The sequence below is a fragment of the Mustela nivalis genome, assembly GCF_964662115.1.
Source record: "Mustela nivalis genome assembly, chromosome: 11".
Classification (NCBI taxonomy): Eukaryota; Metazoa; Chordata; class Mammalia; order Carnivora; family Mustelidae; genus Mustela; species Mustela nivalis.
The window spans coordinates 65,593,015-65,619,019 of record NC_139030.1 but is presented as its reverse complement, the minus strand read 5'-3'; the positions used below and the strand labels follow the sequence as shown (position 1 = coordinate 65,619,019).

Sequence of the window (26,005 nt, the reverse complement as noted above, 5' to 3'; positions counted from 1 at the left end):
TGTTCTGAATGATTAAAAGCTCTGAGCACAAAAGTAGGGCCAGTTTGCATGGGCTTCAGTTCTGATGAGGCAAGCTATTTCAGCAAAGAAGCCCTGATACTATCATTCGATCTTTCCTCTTGGAGAGCCATGAGCTGCTCAGATCCCCAGAGAATAATCACCTGAAATCCTCATCTAGAGGCTATGGGCCTGACTTCCACTTTTCTGTCACATGTGCAGGGACAGACAGTGACTTCACTACTGAGTACGCAAACTTTTTTTTTTTAATAAAGTTTTTTTTTTTTTTTAAGATTTTATTTATTTATTTGACAGAGAGAGATCACAAGCAGGCAGAGAGGCAGGCAGAGAGAGAGAAAAGGAAGCAGAGAGCCCAATGCGGGGCTCAATCCCAGGACCCTGCGATCATGACCGGAGCCGAAAGCAGCAGCTTAACCCACTGAGCCACCCAGGCGCCCCTGAGTATGCAAACTTTAACTCTTTCCCCTGCTTTCACTATGGCTCCTGTCCTCAAATGTGCATGGGATCCTCCAGTGACTTTTTGCATCACCTTCTCCAGAGAGAATGTATCTTTAGTCCTCTAGGATGTCAAAGGAGCAAGACATCAGACAGCTCTGTAGAGGTGGATATAGATCTGGGGAGCCCACTGCTTCAAAATTAGACCACTCTCCTTTCACCTACACAGGTATCAGCTCTGGTTCTTACTTTTTTTTTTTTTTTTTAAAGATTCCATTTATTTATTGAGAGAGAGAAAGCGAGAGGCAGAGCACAAGTGAAGAGGGAGGGGCAAAGTGAAGTGAAGTGGGAGAGGAAGAAGCAGGCGCTCCACTGAACAGAGACCCCAGGATCATGACCTGAGCTGAAGGCAGACACTTGACTGACTGAGCCACCCAAACTCCTTCTATTTCTTGAGCCTTGTTGATTCAACAGTGTGAATCAATTTGTTACTCACCTTTTTCCACTGCCAGCCTAGGATTCGGATATCTGAAGTCTGTCTGCTTATTCAATTACCACTTTTCCATCTGCTTATCAATTTCCCAAGTTTTGTTGTTCCTCTCCTGCTCTCTTGTCCTCATGCTTATGCCTTTAAAAAAAAACTGTTTTAGAAAGGTTTGGGTTTTGACAAAAGAGTGGTAGCTTTTGCACATACTCAATCCGCCATCTTTGTTCTCTATGGTTTGTTTTCTATAGTCTCAGATTCAATTTGATGATGGAGATGATGTAGTAGGAAGAGTAGATACTTAGGTTAACCTGAGTTTAGATTTAGACTTTTGGGTCTGGCACTTTCTTGTTGTGTGAGCATCAGTTAACTAACTTCTCTTATTCACAGTTTTTCTGTTTATAAAATGAAGGTGCTAAGACATGGGATAAGATATGGAATTATTTTAATGAGGATAATGTGAAAAAAACATATGAAAGGCATATGTAAAATAACATATACAAAACTTAGGTGAAACAAAAGACTTAATAAATATTAATTCCCCTTCCTTATCCAAGGTAAGTTGTTGAATTTACCCTCCAGTAGCAACTGTAACATTCTGATAACCTCATTCTGAGTTAAGTTTCTATAATGATGCATCAAATCACTTACTAGCCATCCTCTCCTAGCTGTCCTCCTCAACCAGAGGCCTTCCTCCTGGTAATGACATTCAGTCTCAGGTGCTACATCATTTTGTTGGAATAAATTTTAATTTTTTATATTTATTTATAAAAATGAGCATTTTATTTTTGAGTCCTTTGGTCAAGTATACCTTTATCTTTTTACAAAACTAGTATTTCCAAAATTTTTTTCAACAGAACAGGGAAAGGAGGATGGGAGAACTGTTAGAAGAAGGAATGCAATTTAAATAGATTGAACATTTCTAATGTACTCTAGGGACCACCACTGAATTAGATACAATTGCTTTTTGTAAGTAAGAGAAACCATTCAAAACAGAGGATAAATGTATTAAGGTTATTTCAGAGAACACACAAAAGTGTTCTTCAGCAGCAAGACTGGAGAAACAAGCTGGGAAAAGGTCAAGAATCAGGGCAGCCCCAAGGCAGGGGGGATTAATAAACACTCTCATCACAATATGATCACTGGAATGAATAATTTCCCACCATCTTGAACCTTTCTTTTTTTTTTTTTTTTAAGATTTTTACATTTATTTGAGAAAGAGCACACGCATGAGCACAAGCAGGGGAAGTGGTGGGTGGGGAGAGCAGGATCCCCAGTGCAGGGAGCCCAATGTGGGGTCAATCCCAGGACCCCAGGATCATGACCTGAGCTGTAGGCAGGCACTTAACCTACTGTGCGCCACCCAGACACCCCTCATCTTGAACCTTTCTGCATCACTCCAGTAACGGAAATTCCTAAGACTCTGCTTTATTTAGCTGGAGTCACATGCCGACTTCTAGGGGGTGATAATCCCCTAAAGGTAGAAAATTTCTAGAAGGAGAGATAATTATTCAAAAGGAAATTAGCTACATACTGTAAGATTCCAACTCTGTGACATTCTGGAAAAGGCAAACTATGGAAACAATAAAAAGGCTAGTGGTTGCCCGGGGTGGGAGGTAGGGAAGAATGAGCAGATGGAGCACAGATCTTCAGGGCAATGAAAATACTCTACCTGTATGATGCCATAATGATGGATACATGTCCAAACCCAAAGAAAGAACACCAAGAGTGAACTGTAACATAAACTACATACTTTAGGTGACTAGAATATGTCAATGTAGGTTCATCAATTCTAACATTCTGTACCACTCTGGAGGGGATGTTGTTGAGGGAGGCTCTGCAAGTGTGCAGGCAGGTGTATGAAGTAAATAAGAAATGTCTACACCTTCTCCTCAGTTTTGCTGTGAATCTAAAACTGGTCTAAAAACCTGACATAATTTTTTTTTTTAATGAATTAAACAGGGACACCTGGGTGGCTCAGTGGGTTAAAGCCTCTGCCTTCAGCTCAGGTCATGATCCCGGGGTCCTGGGATCGAGCCCCGCATCGGGCTCTCTGCTCAGCTGGGAGCCTGCTTCCTCCTCTCTCTCTGCCTGCTGCTCTGCCTACTTGTGATCTCTGCCTGTCAAATAAATAAAATCTTTTTTAAAAAATGAATTAAACAACAACAATAAAAGAAGTTAGTGTGTATGCTTAAGTAGGGGAAATGAGTGACAGGCAACCAAAACACAATACACATCCACTATCCCAAGTGCCACTCCAGAATTTCTGCATACAAGTAGCAATCTGGTTCAGAGGAAGCAACAGGGTATTTTTCTTAAGGCTGCATTTAGATAGCAATCACACTGCTTTGATTTTAATTGAACCTTTATTTGGGAAGTTTTGAAGGTTCACTGAAAATTACGGACTAAATTAAACCTTTCCAGGCCACATGCTGGTCCCTTCACTGATCACAACACCGAAGACACCCCCCAACTGCTATTATAGTTTGCTTGACCTTATTCTGGAATCCCCAGTAGGATTAGTCTGGAGAGGCCCACCACATCGACTCATGGTACTATAATGGCCTTTTTAAATAAACCATTAGCTCCCTGGTAGTCTAGTGGTTAGGATTTAAATAAACCATAAAGTACACCGTCCACTAAACAATAATCAGCCAACAGGATTACTCTTTACATATGTTTAATTAGCCAAGGAAACTTCAGAACTTTCAAAAGGGAATTCTGAGCTAGTATATGCCACTATATAAGCAGCAAATAGATAAGAATCCCCCCAAGTCCCCACATGAAAGCAGATAATACAACTACATAACAAAACCCAAAAAGACAATATTTACAAGAAAACCAAGTGTTTTCTGCGATCATGCCAACTATAGTTGTATTAGAATTACTAGTTTGCAATGATTTTGTATGTAATGGAGGATAAAGCAAACAAGTAATGATAGGATATTGTATGTATAACGATAAGGATATTGTAATCTCCTCATCCCTTGTGTCCTTGACAACCATGATTCCCAGTGTCTAAGGAGATACAGATTTAATATATGAAAACATAACAAAAGTCTTGTATCCCTGAATTTCAACTGAAAACATCAGTATAGGATGCCTGGGTGGCTCAGTTGGTTAAGCAACCGCCTTCAGCTCAGGTCATAATCCCAGAATCCTGGGATTGAGCCCCACATAAGGCTCCCTGCTCAGCAGTGGGAAGCCTGCTTCTCCCTCTCCCACTCCCCTACCTGTGTTCCCTCTCTCGCTGTGTCACTCTCTCCATCAGTCGTTTAGGTATCCCAACTGTTGGTTTTCGGCTGAGTTCGTGATCAGCATGGAGCCTGCTTAGGATTCTCTCTTTTCCCTCTGCCGTACCTCTCAGTTCATGTACTCTCACTCTCTTTCTCAAATAATCTTTTTTTTTTAATTTTTTATTTTTTATAAACATATATTTTTATCCCCAGGGGTACAGGTCTGTGAATCACCAGGTTTACACACTTCACAGCACTCACCAAAGCACATACCCTCCCCAATGTCCATAATCCCACCCCCTTCTCCCAAAACCCCTCCCCCCAGCAACCCTCAATTTGTTTTGTGAGATTAAGAGTCACTTACGGTTTGTCTCCCTCCCAATTCCATCTTGTTTCATTGATTCTTCTTCTACCCACTTAAGCCCCCATGTTGCATCACCACTTCCTCATATCAGGGAGATCATATGATTGTTGTCTTTCTCCACTTGACTTATTTCACTAAGCATGATACGCTCTAGTTCCATCCATGTTGTCGCAAATGGCAAGATTTCATTTCTTTTGATGGCTGCATAATATTCCATTGTGTATATATACCACATCTTCTTGATTCATTCATCTGTTGATGGACATCTAGGTTCTTTCCATAGTTTGGCTATTGTGGACATTGCTGCTATAAACATTCGGGTGCACGTGCCCCTTTGGATCACTACGTTTGTATCTTTAGGGTAAATACCCAGTAGTGCAATTGCTGGGTCATAGGGCAGTTCTATTTTCAACATTTTGAGAAACCTCCATGCTGTTTTCCAGAGTGGCTGCACCAGCTTGCATTCCCACCAACAGTGTAGGAGGGTTCCCCTTTCTCCGCATCCTCGCCAGCATCTGTCATTTCCTGACTTATTGATTTTAGCCATTCTGACTGGTGTGAGGTGATATCTCATTGTGGTTTTGATTTGTATTTCCCTGATGCCCAGTGATATGGAGCACTTTTTCATGTGTCTGTTGGCCATCTGGATGTCTTCTTTGCAGAAATGTCTGTTCATGTCCTCTGCCCATTTCTTGATTGGATTATTTGTTCTTTGGGTGTTGAGTTTGCTAAGTTCTTTATAGATTCTGGACACTAGTCCTTTATCTGATATGTCGCTTGCAAATATCTTCTCCCATTCTGTCAGTTGTGTATCACTCTTCACAGATGATATGATACTATATGTGGAAAACCCAAAAGACTCCACTCCAAAACTGCTAGAACTTGTACAGGAATTCAGTAAAGTGTCAGGATATAAAATCAGGATATAAAAACAGAAATCAGTTGCATTTCTCTACACCAACAACAAGACAGAAGAAAGAGAAATTAAGGAGTCAATCCCATTTACAATTGCACCCAAAACCATAAGGTACCTAGGAATAAACCTAACCAAAGAGGCACAGAATCTATACTCAGAAAACTATAAAGTACTCATGAAAGAAATTGAGGAAGACAAAGAAATGGAAAAATGTTCCATGCTCCTGGATTGGAAGAATAAATATTGTGAAAATGTCTATGCTACCTAAAGCAATCTACACATTTAATGCAATTCCTATCAAAGTACCATCCATCTTTTTCAAAGAAATGGAACAAATAATTCTAAAATTTATATGGAACCAGAAAAGACCTCAAATAGCCAAAGGGATATTGAAAAAGAAAGCCAAAGTTGATGGCATCACAATTCCGGACTTCAAGCTCTATTACAAAGCTGTCATCATCAAGACAGCATGGTACTGGCACAAAAACAGACACATAGATCAATGGAACAGAATAGAGAGCCCAGAAATAGACCCTCAACTCTATGGTCAACTAATCTTCGACAAAGCAGGAAAGAATGTCCAATGGAAAAAAGACAGCCTCTCAAATAATCTTTTAAAAATTTTTTTCAAACAATGGAATTTGAATGAAAATATCCAAAGTGTTTTTGTTTTTAGATTTATTCCTTTGAGAGAGAGAGGGAGAGGGAGAGAGCATGAAGGGAGGGGCAGAGGGAGAGTGTCTTTCATGCAGACTCCCTGCTGAGGCCCAAGCCTGGTATGAGGCTTGATCTCATGACCCTGAGATCACAACCCAGTATAAGAGTGCCTGGATAGTGCATTTGGTTAAGTGACCAACTCTTGGTTTCGGCTCAGGTCATGATCTTAGGGTCATAAGACTGAACCCCAAGTCAGACTCTGCACTCAGAGCAGAGTCCATTTAGGATTCTCTCTCCCTTTCCCTCTGTCCCTTCCTACCCCCAGCGCACTCATGTGCTCTCTCTAAAATAAATAAATACATCCTTTTTTATAAAGTATTAGTATGAATTCATACTGAGGTTTTTAATCTTTAAATATATATAAATATTATATAACATAAAATATAGTAATATATTAAATACATGCATATATATTTATCATATGTGTGTATATACATATAGGTGTATATAAAATAAACATTTAAATTTTTAGCTATTAACTGAAAAGGCCTGGGAGCATGTACCAATCCAATAGCAATGAGTATTTCTAACACTTGGATGTGGTCTTGCAATTCTACTTCCCATAAAAGAAATCAGGACTTCTTGGAGAAATGGATGATTCCAAGTTAGGATCTGGCAATGTACCAGGTGAGTCCAGAAAATGTTGTCAGTAGTAAGGAAGCTATCAATGACCACTAGGATCATGTCAAAAGAACCTGGAAGACAACTTGAAGAAGCCTCCACTAGCAAAAAGAAGAGTGCTTAGTAAGTATTAAATGAATAGATGCACCAAATTTCTGTATTTATATGAATAAATTTCTGGGCTTTTAATCTTGTTCCAAAGGTCTATCTGCATCAACAACTTGCTTTAATTACTATACTTAATAATATACTAAAAGTAATTAACTCTTGATATGTAGTATCAAGACTATCAAACATACTCTTTAATTTTTCTTGGCTCAAGATCCCAAGTCTCATTAGATAGGTAGGTGGATAGATAGATAGATTAAAAAAACAAAAAACAAACAACAACAACAAAAAAAAACAGGGGCTTCTGGGTGGCTCAGTCTGTTGAGTGTCCAATTCTTGGCTTTGGCTCAGGTTGTGATCTCAGGGTCATGAGATCAAGCCTCATACCAGGCTTGGGCCTCAGCAGGGAGTCTGCATGAAAGACTCTCCCTCTGCCCCTCCCTTCATGCTCTCTCCCTGTCCCTCTCTCTCTCAAAGGAATAAATCTAAAAACAAAAACACTTTGGATATTTTCATTCAAATTCCATTGTTTATAATTTAGGGGAAGTTGTCATATGATATTGTGGAATCTCATCCATCCACAGAGAGTGCTTCTCCTTTACTTAGATCTTCTTTCATATTTTTCGATAAAGTTTTATCATTTTAGAAATAAGATCTTCAGTACCATTTGTTAAATTTACTCCTAGATTCCTTCATTTTTGTTGCTATTGTATATGGGCTCTTTATTCTAATTAATTTTCTAATTACTTTTTGTCTCTGAATAAAGTACCATTAGCTGTTTCATAATTTTATTGTATCTAGGAAAATTTTTTGAATTTTCTTATTGGTTCTAATTCTCTTGGATTGTCTAAACAGACAATCATATAACCTATGAATGCCAACAATTTGTCCTTCCTTTTCAATCTTTAAAGCTGTTATATCTCTTTCTTGAGGCATGCAACAGCAAAAGACTCAGTATAACGGACATACAGCAATCATTACCCTGTTGGATGAGGTCATAGCAATACCTCTGCTAGTTTTCCCAATGTCTTGTATCGATAAGATCGTGTATGAAATATGTATATAACCAAATTAAAGGACAAATTTAAGTTGGAATACTCTAAAATATAAGCAGTCCGTCTTTGTCTAAACGTCAAAACCAAACTGATCCTGGAAGTGATTGAATGAACAGTTTGACACCAAGGAATAAACTATCTGTAGATCGCAGCTCTTCTCACGTGAACTGCAATTTATCACTTAGTGTAAAAGTTTTCAAATATATAGTTGAGATACAAAAGAGAACATTCTTCAATCATCCTAAATAGACCCCAGACAGGCAACATGTTTGCCAAGTGGAGTACAGTCTGTTTCCTTTTCAGATGTATCACCACTAAGCATGGTATTTGCTGTGAGTTTCACAGATATTTTTTTCAGTTGAGGGAGAATTTCTGGTTTAAAATTACATTTTATTTAACATTAATACAAGTTAGATGGGATACATGTCAGCATGATAAGCCTTCGCAAGTTTTGTTTGCTGGTATTTTTAGTATTTTTATATCTATGTTCATAATTGTCTTTCTTTGTATTGTCCTTATACATTTTTTTTTTCAAAATTTTTTTTAAAGATTTTATTTATTTATTTCTCAGAGTGAGCACAAGCAGATAGAGTGGCAGGCAGAGGCAGAGGGAGCAGGCTCCCTGCTGAGCAAGGAGCCTGATGCAGGACTTGATCCCAGGACGCTGGGATCATGACCTGAGCCGAAGGCAGCCGCTTAAACAACTGAGCCACCCAGGCATCCCTGTCCTTATACATTTTTTGTTAAGATTTTATTTATTCGAGGGAGAGAAAGTTAGGAGGAGAAAGCATGAGCAAGGGGTAGGGTGGGGAGAGGGAGAAGCAAATTCGCCGCTGAGCAGGGAGCTCAATGAGGGTCTCCATTCTAGGACCTTGGGATAATGACCTAAGCCAAAGGCAGACACTTATCCAACTAAGCCACCCAGGTGCCCCTACATTTTATTTTGTAATCAAAGCTATATAAGTATCATAAAATAAGTTTAAGAATAGAAAATTCCTTTTTATTTATTATAATAATTTGTACACAGGTAATCTCTTTCTGGAGGGTTGTTAGAATTCACACTTAAACCATGTGGGCCTTTATTCTGTACTTTCTTTTTCTTTTCTTTTCTTTTTTTTAACTCATTGTTTATGCACCAGACCCAGTGCTCCATACAATATGTGCCCTCCATAATATGGAACAATTTTATTTTCCTCAATGTTGTGAATGAATCATGGTCTATTTCAGTATTCTATTTCTCCCTTAATCCAATTTGAAAACTTTTTTTTAGAAAATCATTCCTTTAGCATAAGTTGTAAAATGTATTGGTAGAAAATTATTCATGATAATCTCTAAACACTTGTTTAAGTCTATCATGTAGTTACATCTTCTCCCTATCCCCCTAATATTGTTTTATTTTGCATTCTCTCTTCTTAGTGACATTATATGTATCATTTAGTATTTCTTAATAATGTTACTAGAGAATTAAATTACCTGAGTCTTTCTCTGAAAATGTCTTTCTTAACACTCTCTTGAGTGAAAGTTTAGCCTGACATAGAACTTTAGGTTGTTAGCTTCCCTTAACACTCTAAATATATTGGTTCACTATCTTTTCGCTTCTTTTTCTGGTAATGTGAAATCTGTTGTCAATCTACCTATTGTTCCTTTGTGAGTAATCTTTTTCTTTTAGGTTGCTGAAAAGAAAAAAAGAAAGTTTTTTTTGTATTTGATGATGTGCAGTTTTACAATAATATCTCTAAAGAAAGGAAAAAATTTAAAAATTGGAAAAATGAAAGACCTACATTCAACTAAAACAAAGGCAGAAAAATTTCCAGAACTGATAAAAGGCATGTTTTCTTAGATTTAAAAATATATAACAATGTCATGAACAGAATAATTATAAATAAATCTACTACATAGAATATCAAAATACATGGGTATGTAAAGTTAAATACGAATAACAAAAGAATGTAGCAAAGTCACAAGATATAGATCAGTATTTTTTTCAAAGATTTTATTTATTTATTTGACAGAGATCACAAGTCGGCAGAGAGGCAGGCAGAGAGAGAGGAAGGGAAGCAGGCTCCCCGCTGAGCAGAGAGCCCGATGCGGGGCTCGATCCCAGGACCCTGAGACCATGACCTGAGCTGAAGGCAGAGGCTTTAACCCACTGAGCCACCCTGGCGCCCCTAGATCAGTATTTTAAAATCAATTGTATTTCTATATGAGCAACAAACTTTAGAAAAATATAATTTATATTAGTATCAAAAATATCAAATGCCTAAAAATAAATCTAACAAAAGAAGGGCAAGTCCTTCATGCAGGAAATATGATCTGCATGGTTTAGAAGATGTGGTATTATAAAGACATCAGTTCTCTCTAAATTGATCCACAGATTTAAGGTAACACCAATCAAAATGGTAGCAATTAGGGATAAGATAGGGAGAAATTAACAATCTGATCATAAAATCAAGATCTTCAAGAAAAGGAACAAAGTAGAAGAACTTCATTACCAGATATCAATGCATATTACAAAGCTACAGAAATTACAATGTATTATTGGTACAAGAATAGACAAATAGATCAGTGGGAAAATTCAGTCTAGATATAGACCCAGACACTTACAGTAACCCAATTTATAATTAGGTATCAACCATAATATGGTAGAGAGAGTGATCTTATGAATAAATGGTTCTAGATCAACTGGGGGGGGAAATGTTGATCTCTACCTCACATCACATATATATAAACATCCATTCCAAATGAATCACAGACCTAAATGTGAAAGGCAACACACTAAACCTCCCATAAGATTACGTAAGAAGAGGTGCCTGGGTCGTTCAGTAGGTTGAGACTCCGACTCTTGATTTCAGCTCAGGTCATGATCTTGGGGTTGAGATCAAGCCCCTGTTTGGGACTCTATTCAGTGGGGAGTCTGCTTGAGATTCTCTCTCTCTCCCCCCATCCCACTTTCTCTCCCTAAAATAAATAAATAAATCTAAAAATCAAAAAAGATTACATAGGAAAATGTGTTCCTGATCTTAGTTCAGGGAAAGATTTTTTTCAAAGGAACACAAAAAACACTAAATATAAAAAAAAAGATTAATAAACTAGACTTCATTTAACTTCACAGTTTCTTTTAATTAAAAGGAACCATTAAGAAAGTGAAAAGACCAGCAAACTTGGGGATTAATTATTACCATTACTATTACTATTGCTTTGTCTTTTTATGTTAAGTCTCTATTTCTCATATTCTACTTGTATAAATAATTAAATTTCCTTTTGTTGCCTATTACTATGTCAAGCAAAAAAATACCTAATCAGACTGTTACCAAATTTGGACTTCTGCTTGGAATCACCTGGACATAAAAAAATAAGATATATGATAGTGTTCATTAAATGTGTTTGGGGAGAACCTGGAGAGCACAGCAGAAATACAGACTATAATTCTTAAAAACAGCTGAAACTGAAGCATAAGACACTAAGTTGCCTAATGACCTGAATAAAACATCTCATACCTATTAAAATTCTTTGAACAGAGAAAATAAACTGTAGTTTCAAACATGAACTGTAAATTAAAAGTCATAAAGGCAAACAGTGTAAAAAATGCAAGCACTGGTTTGTGATGGGGCTGCTTGTCATGGGGGCAAATCCTATGAATGGTGCTCCAAGATGAGTAACAACAGGGATTTATTCATTTGATGATGATTAAAGATGTTCCCTAGCTGAGATGAGTTCACCAGCTAATAAAAATTTAACAGACATTTCGCATTGTTGTAGTTTTTATAAAATGTAGTTCTTATTATTTTAGTTTTCCATAATCTATAGTGGTACAGTTCACTGTATTGTATTTTGCTCACAGCGCATAAATCAGACATCAGTACTTACCCCTAAGAGTCAATTCTTAATTTGCCACCTTAAGTGTTTCATAAACTTTACTGAAAAGGATACCCCGACGTAAATGGATTTGGTTAAAATTAATAATCACTTAATATCCACAATATTGTAAAAGCAATATGCTGGCATTTCATTATAGCCAATATTTACATTCTTCAAAGATTTGAGTATTTCTGGCTAAAAAATATGTGGAACAGTTCTATAAGTTGAGACTCCAAGATAGGGGAAAATGAATTACTTGAAATGAATCAAAGCACCTTTGCGGAATACACACAGATACACATATAAAATACACACACACACACACACATACACACATCCCTATACAATACTCTATATATATGGTTTGTATATTTAGGAATTAATTATTATGTAAATAATTATACTGTCTATGCAGGCCAACAGCCCTTTACATCATCTTGGGATCTGGGCAATAAATTCCTTCCAGGTAAGGTGCTACTAGTAAGCTTACCCTGAAGCAAATCAGTAAGTTCCTTCCTACTTCTCTTCCATAGCAACAGAAGCAAGAAACAAAATAGGCCTACTTAATATACAAAAGATAACCTTGCTTTTAAACGTTACTAGTTGAGAAACGAAACCATTTTTATTTCAGTACTTTCAAATCTTTAAACATTTTCTTGGGGGGGCCAGGATGGCTCTGTCAGTTAAGCTTCTAACTCTTGATTTAAGCTCAGGTCATGATCTCAGGGTCCTGAGATAGAGCCTTGTGTGGGGCTCTGTGTTCAGCAAGGAGTCTGCTTGAGATTCTCTTCCTCTCCTTCTGCCCCTCCCCCTGATCACACTTGCTTGCTCGCCCGCTTGCTCTCTCAAATAAATAAATCTTTAAAAAAAGAAAAAACAATTCCCTTCACTACTCTATACGGTAGTCTAGTCCTCCTATTTCATGTCTGCCAATTACCCCAAGTGAATACAAACATATGGGGGGGGGGCAGGCTCCCTGCTGAGCAAAGAGCCCGATGAGGGACTCAATTCCAGGACCCTGCGATCATGACCTGAGCTGAAAGCAGAGGCTTTTTTCTTTTTTTAAGATTTTTTATTTATTTATTTGACACACAGAGATCACAAGTAGGCAGAGAGGCAGGCAGAGAGAGAGAGGAGGAAGCAGGCTCCCTGCTGAGCAGAGAGCCCAACGCGGGGCTGGATCCCAGGACCTTGGGATCATGACCAGAGCCAAAGGCAGAGGCTTAACCCATTGAGCCACCCAGCCGCCCCAGTCACTTGATTTTATATTCCTTAGTATATGCATCTATAATGAAGACAATAATAATAATTAATAATAACATCTTTCTCCTAAGGTCATTATTGCAGACTGACCTAAGCCAAATTGGCCATTCAACAATTATAAGTTTCTTTTGGTAAATAACAAAAGCCTCTTTGATAAACTCCACAATTAAAAGTAAAGGGGACCATTTTCCCTTTATCCACAATTTCCTTCTTGGTAGAGTATTATAATGAAAAAACATCTTAGGCAAAATTCCACCAAACGCATCAACAATTACTAGCAAGCAAATACGAAAAGGCCACATGGTCTAATATTTTAAGTTGAGAAAAGCCCACTATCTGTGTTCAAGCCCTTCAAAAACCACCTTGCATGAAAGGCTCACTCTGAGGTTAATGCAACATTTCTAATGGTAGGATGCAACCAACTGCTCAGAATAGACAATAGCACCTTCCATAAATCAAAGGGATGCCACAATATTGCACGAAAAGAAGCTACTCTAGGACAAAATATGCACTGTAACTTTTATCACAATGTTGAGAAACTCTGGTTATAAGGATTATAAATCAGGGGTGCCTGGGTGGCTCAGTAGATTTAAAGCCTCTTCCTTCGGCTCGGGTCATGATCCCAGGGTTCTGGGATTGAGCCCCACGTCAGGCTCTCTGCTCGGTGGGGAGCCTGCTTCCTCCTCTCTCTCTCTGCCTGCCTCTCTGCCTACTTATAATCGCTCTCTCTCTGTGTCAAATAAATAAATAAATAAATCTTTTTTAAAAAAATGATTATAAATCAGCTGAGGTTTGCTGGAATACATGGGGGTGGGAGGGATGGGGTGGCGGGGTGATGGACATTGGGGAGAGTATGTGCTGCGGTGAGATCTGTGAATTGTGAAAGACTGAAAAATCACAGACCTGTACCCCTGAAACAAATAATACATTGTGTTAATAATTTAAAAAAAGATTTTAAGTCACAGGCCCTAAAACACAAATGAGGAAAGATGGTTTTACAGTGGATTATGGAATGGATCCATACAGACTCCTCCATTCTTTGTTCAGTTGGTATCTATTTTATTACATTCTAAGTGGAACTTTTTAAAAGTCATGGACTAACAAAAGAAAACTCCAAATGAGACAGTGAGAGAACATTTGACATTACCATGTGCTTAGCACCACACTATGAGTTACTCAATGTGCGAAAAATATTTTTTCCTACTCTCAAATAGTTTATAATCAAAATGATGCACAGAAAACATAAGTGAAGTAACAGCAAAAGACTGTGTACAAAATCCACAAATGCTTTAGAAGGTCATGAAGAAAAAAATCAAAAACAAAAAGGCAGAGTCATTGAAGCTAGTCTCATATAAGAAGGAAAATGTGAGCATCAACCTTGAATAATTAGTAGGATTTAGATGGTTTGAAGAGCCGACATTCTCAGTAAGAGAACACAAACAAGGGCACACTGATTTAACTAAATACAGCAAAGTATAGCCTGCTCACAAAAGAGTATAAATGCAAGGAAGAAGTTAAAATTGGAAAGAAGGGATGATTCCAAATATAAAAGTCTTTAAACAACATTAAAATAAATATGGGTTTGATATGGGAAGATGTAGGAAGCCACCGAAGATGGCTAGCTGGAGCCACTTTAATTGGAAGGCTCAATATGAATGAGCATATGGTAGTTAATAACTGCCCCTAAGAAGTCCATATCCCAATCCCTGGAACCTGTGAATATGATATCTCACACTGCAAAGGGAACTTTGCGTGTGTGATTACGTTAAGGGAAATGAAGTGGGAAAATTACCCTGCATTATCCAGCTGTACCTAATGGAATCAGAGGGGTCCTTTTAAGAGAGAGGAAAGGGGGTCTGAGCCAGATAACTCTTTATCTGCATTCCCAGTAATAACTGTCAGAGTGATATGACCCCATTGGCCAAGTGATGCAGGCAATCCCTAGAAGCTGGAAATGGCAAGAAGTGGATTCTCCCCTAGATCTCCAGAAAGAACTAGCTCTGCCAAGACCTTGGTTTTAGCTCAAACACATTTTGGGCTTCTTCTTACCTCCAGAGCTATAATATATCTGTGTTTTTTTTTTTTTTTTTTTTAGATTTTATTTATTTATTTGACAGAGAGAAATCATAAGTAGATGGAGAGGCAGGCAGAGAGAGAAAGAGAGAGAGGGAAGCAGGCTCCCCGCCGAGCAGAGAGCCCGATGTGGGACTCGATCCTAGGACCCTGAGATCATGACCTGAGCCGAAGGCAGCGGCTTAACCCACTGAGCCACCCAGGTGCCCCTATATCTGTGTTGTTTTAAGCCACTAAATTCCTGGTAATTTGTTATACCAGCAATATAAAACTAATACAGGGTAAAACAGTGAAAGCCTGAACCTGGGAAGGCTAGTTGCAATGCTTTTCCTATGTAATGTAGAATAGACCCACTAACTGAAAATTGTAAAGGTCCTGTCCCATTAAACACATGTATAACTATTTGTGCCCACCTTCTCTCTCAAGGACTGCATTCATGATTTACCAAGAGAATTCTATTTCTGTAAGAAAGCTAGTTTCTCAAGTTACTTGTTGCCAGAAAACTCAAAATCTTCATAAAAACCAACAAAAAATCCATACACATTTAGAATTCAAAATCTTGTCCACATGAGTATGCTTTAGGAAGTTACAGATTATTTCAGAGAATCAAAAGTGTCTAGCACTGAAGAGAAATTATGCATGCAGTCTATAATCATGCAAAAGACTTCAAACATGTGACCTTAAAATTTAAGTACAAAATTACAAATGAGAGGATTTAATTTGTCTTTCACAGATCTCTCCCATGGTCTAAAAAGAAGTCTAAATTTTAGTTATACAAATCTACAAGAGTGAAACAGATTTTCATAGCTGAGCCCAGAACTTCAAAAAGACACCATATCACACATAAAATGTGAGCATGTTTGTAAATATCTTTATATATGATGTGACATATAATATGACTTGTTTTTCTGATCACCATAAATACTGAGCATAGGAAAAAACACACCAAAAAATTCATAGAGTCAGAGAAAATTATGAAGATTGCTTTGGCTATAGCTTCTAGACTAATGGTCTTAACCTTCACTTTCAGTGGGTAATGAGAATTTAATGATACAAATAGCATGACAAATCTCTCCTCCAATTTGGCCTCAACCCCACCAAAAATGAAACCCTAATCTATTTTTAAAAAGAATGAGACTGGGCCCCTGAGTGGCTCAGTGGGTTAAGCCTCTGCCTTCGGCTCAGGTCATGGTCCCAGGGTCCTGGGATCCAGCCCCACATCGGGCTCTCTGCTCAGCGGGGAACTTGCTTCCTCCTCTCTCTCTCTCTCTCTCTCTCTCTCTCTGCCTACCTGTGATCTCTATCTGTCAAACAAATAAATAAAAAAATCTTTAACAGGGACGCCTGGGTGGCTCAGTTGGTAAGCAGCTGCCTTCGGCTCAGGTCATGATCCAAGCGTCCTGGGATTGAGTCCCACATCGGGCTCCTTGCTCCGCAGGGAGCCTGCTTCTCCCTCTGCCTCTGCCTGCCATTCTGTCTGCCTGTGCTCACTCTCTCCCCCTCTCTCTCTCTGATAAATAAATAAAATCTTTAAAAAAAAAAAATCTTTAACAAAAAAAAAAAAAAAAGAAGAAGAATGAGACTGGGCCCCTGGGTGGCTCAGTGGGTTAAGCCTCTACCTTCGGCCTAGGTCATGATCTCAGGGTCTTGGGATCGAGCCCTCCATCAGGCGCTCTGCTCGGCAGGGAGCCTGCTTCTCTCTCTCTCTCTCTCTCTCTGGTCTCTCTGCCTACTTGTGATCTCTCTGTCAAATAAATAAATAAAATCTTTTTAAAAAATTAAAAAAGACCATTTAGCACCTTCTAGAAAACAGTGGAACTTTTTAGGACAGAGTCAGCTGAAGGGTAAAGTTCAGTGTTCCAGAATTCAAACAACTGATCTCACTGACCCCCACCTCCATGTTGTAATATATTGTAGTTTCATGTCAAGACTTGGGCAAAAGAAGATGGTGACCAGAGGTCTATTGTTGCTGAGCTATGATAGAACATTCCAGGAAGTATCATTGGACCTAGAACTGAAATCTTTCATGCCCCTTTACTTAATACACATCTACTTCCTTAACTGCTCCCAGCCAAATTGAAATGATTAAGTGAGATGTCACATGCAAAATACTTATCACAGTGCTTGGTAAGAGCAAGTGTTCAATAAATAATAGCAATATGAAATTAGGTGATGACAATAATTACCGGCATGGAGACAAAGGCTATGTCTGGGTCTTCAATAAACTAGACTTTCCCCAACAACCTACCTCCAGGAGGAATGATCTAAGTATAGAGGGAAACTTCCATGATAGTCATTGGTCCCTGGAGTCCAGTTGTGCTCTTTCCTAAAGTAAATGGCTGCCCTAAATACTATGATAGTTGTACCACTACTGTCCCAGGACTTAAAAGCTAATCCAGGAGATGCTTTCAACTCCATACTCAAAGGTGGCAAGAACTACAGTCCCACCATCTAATTCTTTCCCATTCACCATGACCCAATGGGGTGATAAACACCAAGATGCATGACCCAGTTTATACTTCAATGAAGAACTTCCCCTTGTGATAAGCAGACAGCCTCCAAGTATTGGCTCTTTCAGAGACTCTCTCAGCTGCAGAAAGCTACTTCACTGTAGGCAATGTCTATTCAGTGAATGAACAAGTTTGGAATATCAAACCTTGACCTTTCTGGCTCAACACAGGATAACTTTGATGGCAACTGGCCTTGAGTTGGCCAAGGTTTTATCAGACCTGCATCAAAGTTCGTTTTTTCTTTGCCCATTCTTGCTTCTTTCCTCAGGTGTTAATCCCTAAAATCTTTGCATCTCAACCTGATTCCCAGTGCCTGATTCCAAAGAACTCAACCTGAGACAGTTAACATGCTTTGATAAGCAAAATAATAGTCCCCCAGAGATGTCCACATTCTAGTCCTCAGAATGAATATGTTTGAATATGTTACCTTACATGGCAAAAGGGACTTTGCGGATGTGATTAAGTTAAGGATTTAAGGTGGCGATTATACAGCTGAGACCAGTGTGATCATAAGGATCCTTAGAAGTGAAAGGAGACAAGAGAGTCAGTCACAGAAGGAGATGTGACAATGGAAGCTGATAGGTTAAAGCAATGTGGTTGCTGGAAGGGAGGTAAAAGCTAAGGAATATGGGAAACCTTTAGGAGCTGGAAAAATTAAGGAATAAATTATCTCCAAGAGCAAAGAAGAAATGCAGCCCTGCTGATTCTTCATTTTAGCCCTGTGAGATAGATTTCATACTTAACTCCAGAACTATAATAAATTAGTGTGGCTTTAAGTCACTAGGTTTTTGGCAATTTGTTACAACAGGAAAGGGATGAAAACCTTGGTACCTAAAAGTAAGGTGCAGCTGTAAAAAACAAACAAACTACAAATGTGCAAGTAGCTTTGAAACAGGGCAAGTAGCTTTGGACAGAAGCTAGCATACTTTTGAGGAGCATGGTAGAAAAGTCTATGTTGCCTACAGACTGTTTATGGAAATATGGATGTTAATAATTCTGCTAATGAAGTCTCAAAAGGAGGAGGGCAGCCATGTACAGAAAACCTAAGTTGTCACAAAGAGACTGTTGGTAGAAATAAGGATGTTAAAGATACTGTTAATGAGAGCTCAGGCAGAAACACTGCCAGCTTGGACTAAATGGGATGGGGAGAAGATGAAATGAAATAAATTTGTCAGCTCCCCAAAATTCTACAAGGAAGAAACAGACTGATAACACTCACTCTCCTTCATAAAGGAAGGATGACCAAGGCCATTACAAATGAGAGGATTTAATTTGTCTTTCACAGATCTCAGGGGGTGAAGCTATGAACTACAGAGGTTTATACCCAGGTCTTAAAATATAATGTTTACCCTGCTAGGCCTTGAAGTTGCTTGGGATTTTTTACTTCCTCACTCTTTCCATTTTCTCCCCTTTTGAATTAGAATATCTATGTCTTTCATAGAATATCTATGTCCACAGGTTCACTGATAGAAATGAATCATGTCTCAGAATTATCCAGACCCTCACCCATACCGGAAGAGATGTGGGACTTTTGAGTTGATGAGATTTGGGACTTTCAGTTAATGCTATAATTGGTTGGCACTTTTTGAAATGTTGGCATGTGGATGAATGCATTTTACATCTCGAGAGAAGTAAATCATGAAACAGAGGGTCGACTATGTTACATAGAATAATGGACCCCAAAGACATCCACTTCCTCATAACATAAATGTGAATGTGCTTTCTTATGTGGCAAAATGATTTTATAGATATGACTGTGTTCAAGATCTTCAGATGGAGGGCTTATGTGGATTATTTGGGTGGACCTATCATAAGGCTTACAGGCACAACAAAAATGAATAGAAGTGCCCGCCAAGGATATTTAAAAAAAAAAAAAAAAAACAAAACAAAACCTGAGAGCCTTGTGTTAAATAGTACTGTAAGATTAACTGATTTCTGGAATATGAGTCACATTTTTTTCACTGAACTGACTTTACACAGTAAAGGATTAAAACTTAATGGGTGCATAAGATTAATTAATAGATCATATCTAGATGGAGACCCTGTGTATATCTGAGACTGTAGTTTCTTACTCCAAGTCAAATCTTGCCACCTCACCAGCAAGCACCATATTACCTCTAGAAGGAGGTTAATTACAAAGCTGAACATCTCTACCAAAGGGGTTGAAATCCAATGTCTAAGAGCAAAGAGGAATTAGAGGCCAACTCAACATGGAATCACTGTCAAGCCCTCCCACGAAAACAGAGCAGCAATCTGTCTTCCTCTCCTATCCAGAATATCAAAGCCATAATGGAGGATAGAAAAAGAAAAGAAAATTTTAAAAAGCTGAGTAAAGTAACTTTGCTTCCTCTTACACTGCAGGAGAGAGACATGGCATTTGTTTGCATTTTCTTTTTATTCTGAGCAGAAGGTCTTGGCAATAAACATCTGGAAGCTTGTCCACTATAAATTGTTTGGTTTCTTTCCCCCTGTTTCATGAGGCCATGGTGATATTATACTCTTGGAATTCCTCCTTTCGTCTGCTTCCTTTCCACTGACAGTTCATAAAGGATGGGTCACACTGGGAATGAAAGCTAAGCAGTTGTTTCTTAAAATACCACAAGACTTTAGGCTCTATATAGCTAAGAGTGAATACCAGAGAAAGAATCTGTCCTAGGTGGTAGTAGTTTCAGTTTCCTGGAGCTGCACCCAAATGCCCATGAGGTCCTGTGAGACCTGATATAATAACTTGGGAAGTCCTAGAGGAAGGATCTAATAACCAGATGAAAAAATGGCAAATGGTCCAGTTTTTTTTTTGCTTTTGTTATTCTTACTATAAATGGTTGTCATTTATTTTTTTCTATACAAAAAGCCCAACTCTCTTTGTGCACTTTCACATACATAGATACATTTTAGATATTACTGCCTCTGCTTTATACATAAGAAAACTGAGATTTAAGAACCTTAACAAATTTTTACTTGATCCCCACTTAAAGAACACAGAGGTAAATTTTGAATTTAAATTTTTCAACCGGGATGGCGTTGGGGGAAGGGGGGCACCTGGATAGCTCAGTTGGTTAAGCCTCTGACTCTTGATTTTGGCTAAGGTCATGATCTCAGCTAAGATCATGATCTCAAGGTCCTGGGATCAAGCTATGAGCTCAGCAGGGAGTCTACATGAGATTCTCTCTCTCTCCCCCTCACCCTCTCCCTCTGCCCGTCTCTCAGCTCACACTCACTCTCTCTCTCAAGTAAATAAATAAATATATATTTTTTAAGATTTTATCTATTTATTTGAGAGAGAGAATGAGCATGGGAGGGGGGAGTGCCAGAGGGAGAAGCAGACTTTCCACTGAGCAGGGAACCAGATGCAGGACTCGATCCCGGGACTCCAGGATCATGACCTGAGTTGAAGGCAGTCACTTAACCAACTGAGCCACCCAGGTGACCTAAATAAATCTTTAAAAATATTAAAACTAGGGGCCTCTGGGTGGCTCAGTAGGTTAAAGCCTCTGCCTTTGGCTCAGGTCATGATCCCAGGGTCCTGGGATCGAGCCCCGCATCAGGCTCTCTGCTCAGCAGGGAGCCTGCTTCCTCTTCTCTCTCTTCCTGCTTCTCTGCCTATTTGTGATCTCTGTCAAATAAATAAATAAAATCTTTTTTAAAAATTAAAATTAAAAATAAATAATTTGATAACATTTTATTATACTAATTGATGAAAATGTTTCTTCAAAATTCCTGTTAACCCTGACCCTTCTCTGCAACCAGGGTTCAAAAGGACTTTGGGCATATTCATGCCATAAGCAATCATTAGAGAAGATTACCTACTGGGCCTACCCACCAGTTCAGACTGAGACAGAACAGAATTCAGGAAGAGATGCTGGATATTCTGATATTTCCTTAAGAAAGTGGCTTATGTCCTGTACCCCTGGGGATAAAAATATATTATATGTTTATAAATTTTTTTTTAGTTTAAATTTAAAAAATTTAAAAAAAAAAAGAAGGTGGCCTATTTATGTCCCTCTCTTCTGAGTATATCCCAAAGCCCCCAGATTTGTAAAAGAACTTGAAAGCAGAAGGTACTTATGCTTTTGTCACCAAATACAGTGTGAAGTGGCAAGTGTCCTAGAGAAGTGCTCCAGGGCTTTCCATAACAAATGTGGCATGGGAGTAGAGCAGAAATAGCTAAATAGGCGGGGCTGAAAAAGCCAGAGTGGGATAGGAAAACGTCTGGATGTTTCCCCTACTCCGAGAGGTTTCACAATACTGAACAGAAGCCTTGCAGATGGGTGTTAGGCAACATGGCCGTCATTTGCAGGACAAACTGACAGGAAAGAAGATCAAGGCTGTCTTTCTAGACTTTTAGATGTCGGACTACAGAGATGACAACCATGGCCAGTTCCTACTTCACCACCACACTTCTCACTCACTGGCTTTCACTACTAGGTTTAGACCTTGCTGTGCCAATGGGGATGGTAAAACCCAAAACTGACTGAGATTATCCTGACTTAAGTTTTTGCCTTAGTGCAAAGTGAGATTACTCTAAATTAAATGATATTTAATTTCAGATATCTAGTAGAATTGAAACTCAAAATATAAATTAAATTATGGGTAGGGGGCATAGGAGAGGAAAATTAATTTTCCATTTACCCTTCTGATTTCTTAGCTGAGATCCCTGTAATAAAAGACAAATTAACAAGTGAAAAACAAACAGAAGTTTATTAACATGGGATCCATGCCCATACCAGGAAAAATAAGTAATTCCTCAAGGTGGCTTAGAAACCAGGATTAAATACCATATTAATAGGGAATGGGGACGAGGCATGGAGAAGCTTTAGGGGAAAACAAATTATTTTTAGGAGAGATAAATGAGTCCTTAGAAGAAAAGACAGGAGGTATGATGATAGTTTATGACAAAGTCTGTCTGGATATGGTGACAATTTCTAGTCCCCTCTCCTGTGACAAGAGTCAATCTTCCCTGGCTGATGAAATTCCCAGGGAGGGGATTTATAATTGAATTCCTTTAGGAGAATGCGTCTTTAGGCAGCTAGGGGAATTCAGAGAAAGCCTCTCCCTGCATTTGGTGCTTTTCAAGTGCCTTCAGCTCAAAATAATCAATATACCATAGCAGCATATTTGGGGTGGAATGTCCTGAACTCCAACAGTCACATTTCGGAGTGGCATAATTTGTTAACCTTCAGGGGAAAAGATGGTATTTTCTTGTATACTTGACTTTGTAATCTAAGAAATACACATTAACAGTACATGATCATAAACTAAGTCAAAAGTATAAAAATTGTAAGTAAATACTGTCTATGCTATTTTTTTTTTTACTTTTTATGAGGAATTTCAAACACTCACAAAATTAGAATAAATAGTATAATGAACCCCAGTTCCAGCAATTATCAAGATTTTATCAATCTTGTTTCATCTACTAACAAACACATATATACATATTTTCTTTATTGTAGAATATTTTATAACGAATTACAGGTATCATATAATTTCATGCAAAATTCTTCCATATGCATTTAAAGAGTTTTTAGCATTACCAAGATACCATTATCACATCTAATAAAATTAACAACAGTTATAATATTTAGTGCCTGTTCAGATTTCTTTAGGTGTCCCAGAATCATCTTTTTTTTTTTTTTTAAGATTTTATTTATTTGACAGGCAGAGATTACAAGTAGGCTGAGAGGCAGGCAGAGAGAGAGGAGGAAGCAGGCTCCCTGCAGAGCAGAGAGCCTGATGCGGGGCTCGATCCCAGGACCCTGAGATCATGACCTGAGCCGAAGGCAGAGGCTTTAACCCACTGAGCCACCCAGGCACCCCCAGAAACATCTTTTTAAAGCTGGTTTGATTCAATCAGGATCCAAACAAGGTCCATAGATTGTATTTAGATTAATAGGTCTCTTAAGTCCCTTTTATGTTTAACAGTTGACTCTCTAAAATCTGTGGTTTTTAAATCTCAGGTACCCAGGTAATCACGTCTGTGGGCTGAGATGAGCACTAAATTCAAAAAGTTTATAAGCTGATCTAAATGTGGGTGAAGGCTTGTGCTCCATCGAGCTCCAGGACAAAGAATTCATCAGACAGGAGTCTGGCTCCCTCTAGTGCTTATTCAAATAGTAGCTGTCTCTGAACTCAAACCAACAGAAAGACAATCCTGATGTAAAGTTCCATGTCATAACCTTGTAGCTGTGTATTTCTTATATCATACTTCTTAACAGTAAAGGGGGAATTGTTTTCTTCCTTTTAATAATGAAAGATAACACTTATTGAATGCCAAGTAGAAAGTCAGTTCCTCATATTTTCTATCATGGAATGTGTCATAGGCCATCATGCAAAGTAGCATTACCATCATTTATTCCAGAATATCTCGATGCTATTTCCAAGACACCCCTACTGATTTAATAGCTCCTTTATTTCAAACTGTTACAGATACATCACATTCATTACTGTATTTGAGAGTAACCAGGGGTTTATCTAAAAGCAATTTGATGTCTTATAGTTTCTTTTGTCATCGCATAGGATGATGAACAATGGAATGGAAGAGAAAAAATGAAAAACATATACACAGATAACAAAAATTCTTAAGACTAGGATATAGCAGCAGGTAGCAAGAAAAGGGGGCATAGACACTATTATGTGTAATCTACATATATTAAATTAATATATTTTAAAATAAATGTTATGACTGGTATTTTTAAAAAGAAAGCAAAGGCAAGTAAAGACATACCTAATTAAGCAAGACTTGTTTGCCTTGAATAATTTTCATATCTATGAGTATACGGATATGCATGCATTTCCTATGAAAATGCTTTAAAGATATTTTTGTTACTTATGTTCAAAAATTCTTATTGTTATATCACAGACCATTTTTTAAAATGCATTCCTGACATGGGAAGCCATCCTGAATTAAAGTGAAAAGGAGGCAGGTATAAACTGAACCACATCTCTTAAATACAGAGTGAATACCCCTAAAATCCCTCATTCAGAAATTCCCAGCATGGTGGTAATTTAGTCATTCAAGACTGGTCTCTTATACATGTGAGAAATCTCGACTGGTCAAAAGAATACTAAATTTAGGAAAACACTGCCACCTTTGAATTCTTCCTTAAAAACTAAGATTCAACAACAAAATCCAATACACTTTTGATTAAACACGAATTCAATCTCCAGCCCAGCTCAAACCTGACTTGACTACGGGCAGTGTTGATTTACTCCTCACTCCCCAGTGAAGCCTCAGGTTTTATTCCAGGAATGATATAAACAGGACCCAGAGAGAACTGTTTTCAGTGTTTATATCACTCTCTATCAGGGTGACCTTGGCTACAATCGGACAGCTCAGATCTTAGGAAATGTACCAGTGTCAGGTTGTTTTATTTTTGCAATTATATGTTAGAGGGATGAGACCCAGACAGTAGATATTCCCAGTACAAATCACACTGAAGCCAGAAAGGGAAATGTTCTGCATATCTGGGGCCAAAGGAGACCCCACAGAGGTGGGGCTGGTGAAAGGCTGCCTGAGAGAGGCAAGGGTGATTAGCACCATCACATCCCTGAATTATCTCTCCCGTGCTGCACCCCACCGTTGGGTCTCCCAATAATGGGGCCATGGTCAAAGGAGTGAGACTGATACAAAGCCAAGGTCAAGCAAAGCTTTATTTCACGCCAAGCATCAAGAATCAAACCAACCGGGGCACCTGGGTGGCTCAGTGGGTTAAACCACTGCCTTTGGTTCAGGTCATGATCTCAGGGTCCTGGGATCGAGCCCCGCATCAGGCTCTCTGCTCAGTGGGGAGCCTGCTTCCTCCTATCTCTCTCTGCCTGCCTCTCTGCCTACTTGTGATCTCTCTCTGTCAAATAAATAAATAAAATCTTTTTAAAAAATAAATAAAAGAAAGGAAAAAAAGAAAAAAAAAAAAAAAAAGAATCAAACCAACTGGTCCCAGCTGCGTGGTACAGAGAGGACAACCCCTCCCTGCCTCACAGACTAACTTTTACAGAGCAAAGGCCATGTGGTTGGGCCTGGCCACACACAGAGGGCCAATGAGATTGCACACAGAGAAAGCTGCACAGTCATACTAGGTCCCACATGGGTGGCCAATTGAATTACAATTCACCCTATTGTAGCTGTTTGAACTAGCCTATCACCTTGGTCAGAACTGGCACCCAAAAGGTGGGGCCTACAGTCCTTAGTAGCTAGGGAGACAGTAAGCAGGCTTTACTGATTGGATGTCTCCACCTGACCCAACTCATCCCTGCACTTCCGCTGTTATCTCCACCTAACCTGACCTACCCTAGTAGGCTTTGTTACCTAGGACTGGTTTCTGGGACTTGCTTTTAAGTAAGTTCCCCTGGG

General features: G+C 38.6%; 1 protein-coding gene and 1 long non-coding RNA gene across 2 annotated transcripts in view; one reads left to right on the top strand and one right to left on the bottom strand.

Annotated features, from left to right (window-relative positions):
• Positions 1–26,005, top strand: part of LOC309843934 — a 1,014,078-nt gene that overhangs the window by 51,798 nt on the left and 936,275 nt on the right. The gene's annotated exons all lie outside the window — the stretch shown is intronic.
• LOC309843930 (uncharacterized protein) overlaps positions 1–26,005 on the bottom strand; it is a 273,507-nt gene that overhangs the window by 241,110 nt on the left and 6,392 nt on the right. Inside the window, exon 2 of the mRNA XM_082689953.1 lies at positions 950–1,081. The gene's annotated coding sequence lies outside the window, so the exon portion shown is untranslated. The remainder of the gene's footprint in view (positions 1–949; positions 1,082–26,005) is intronic.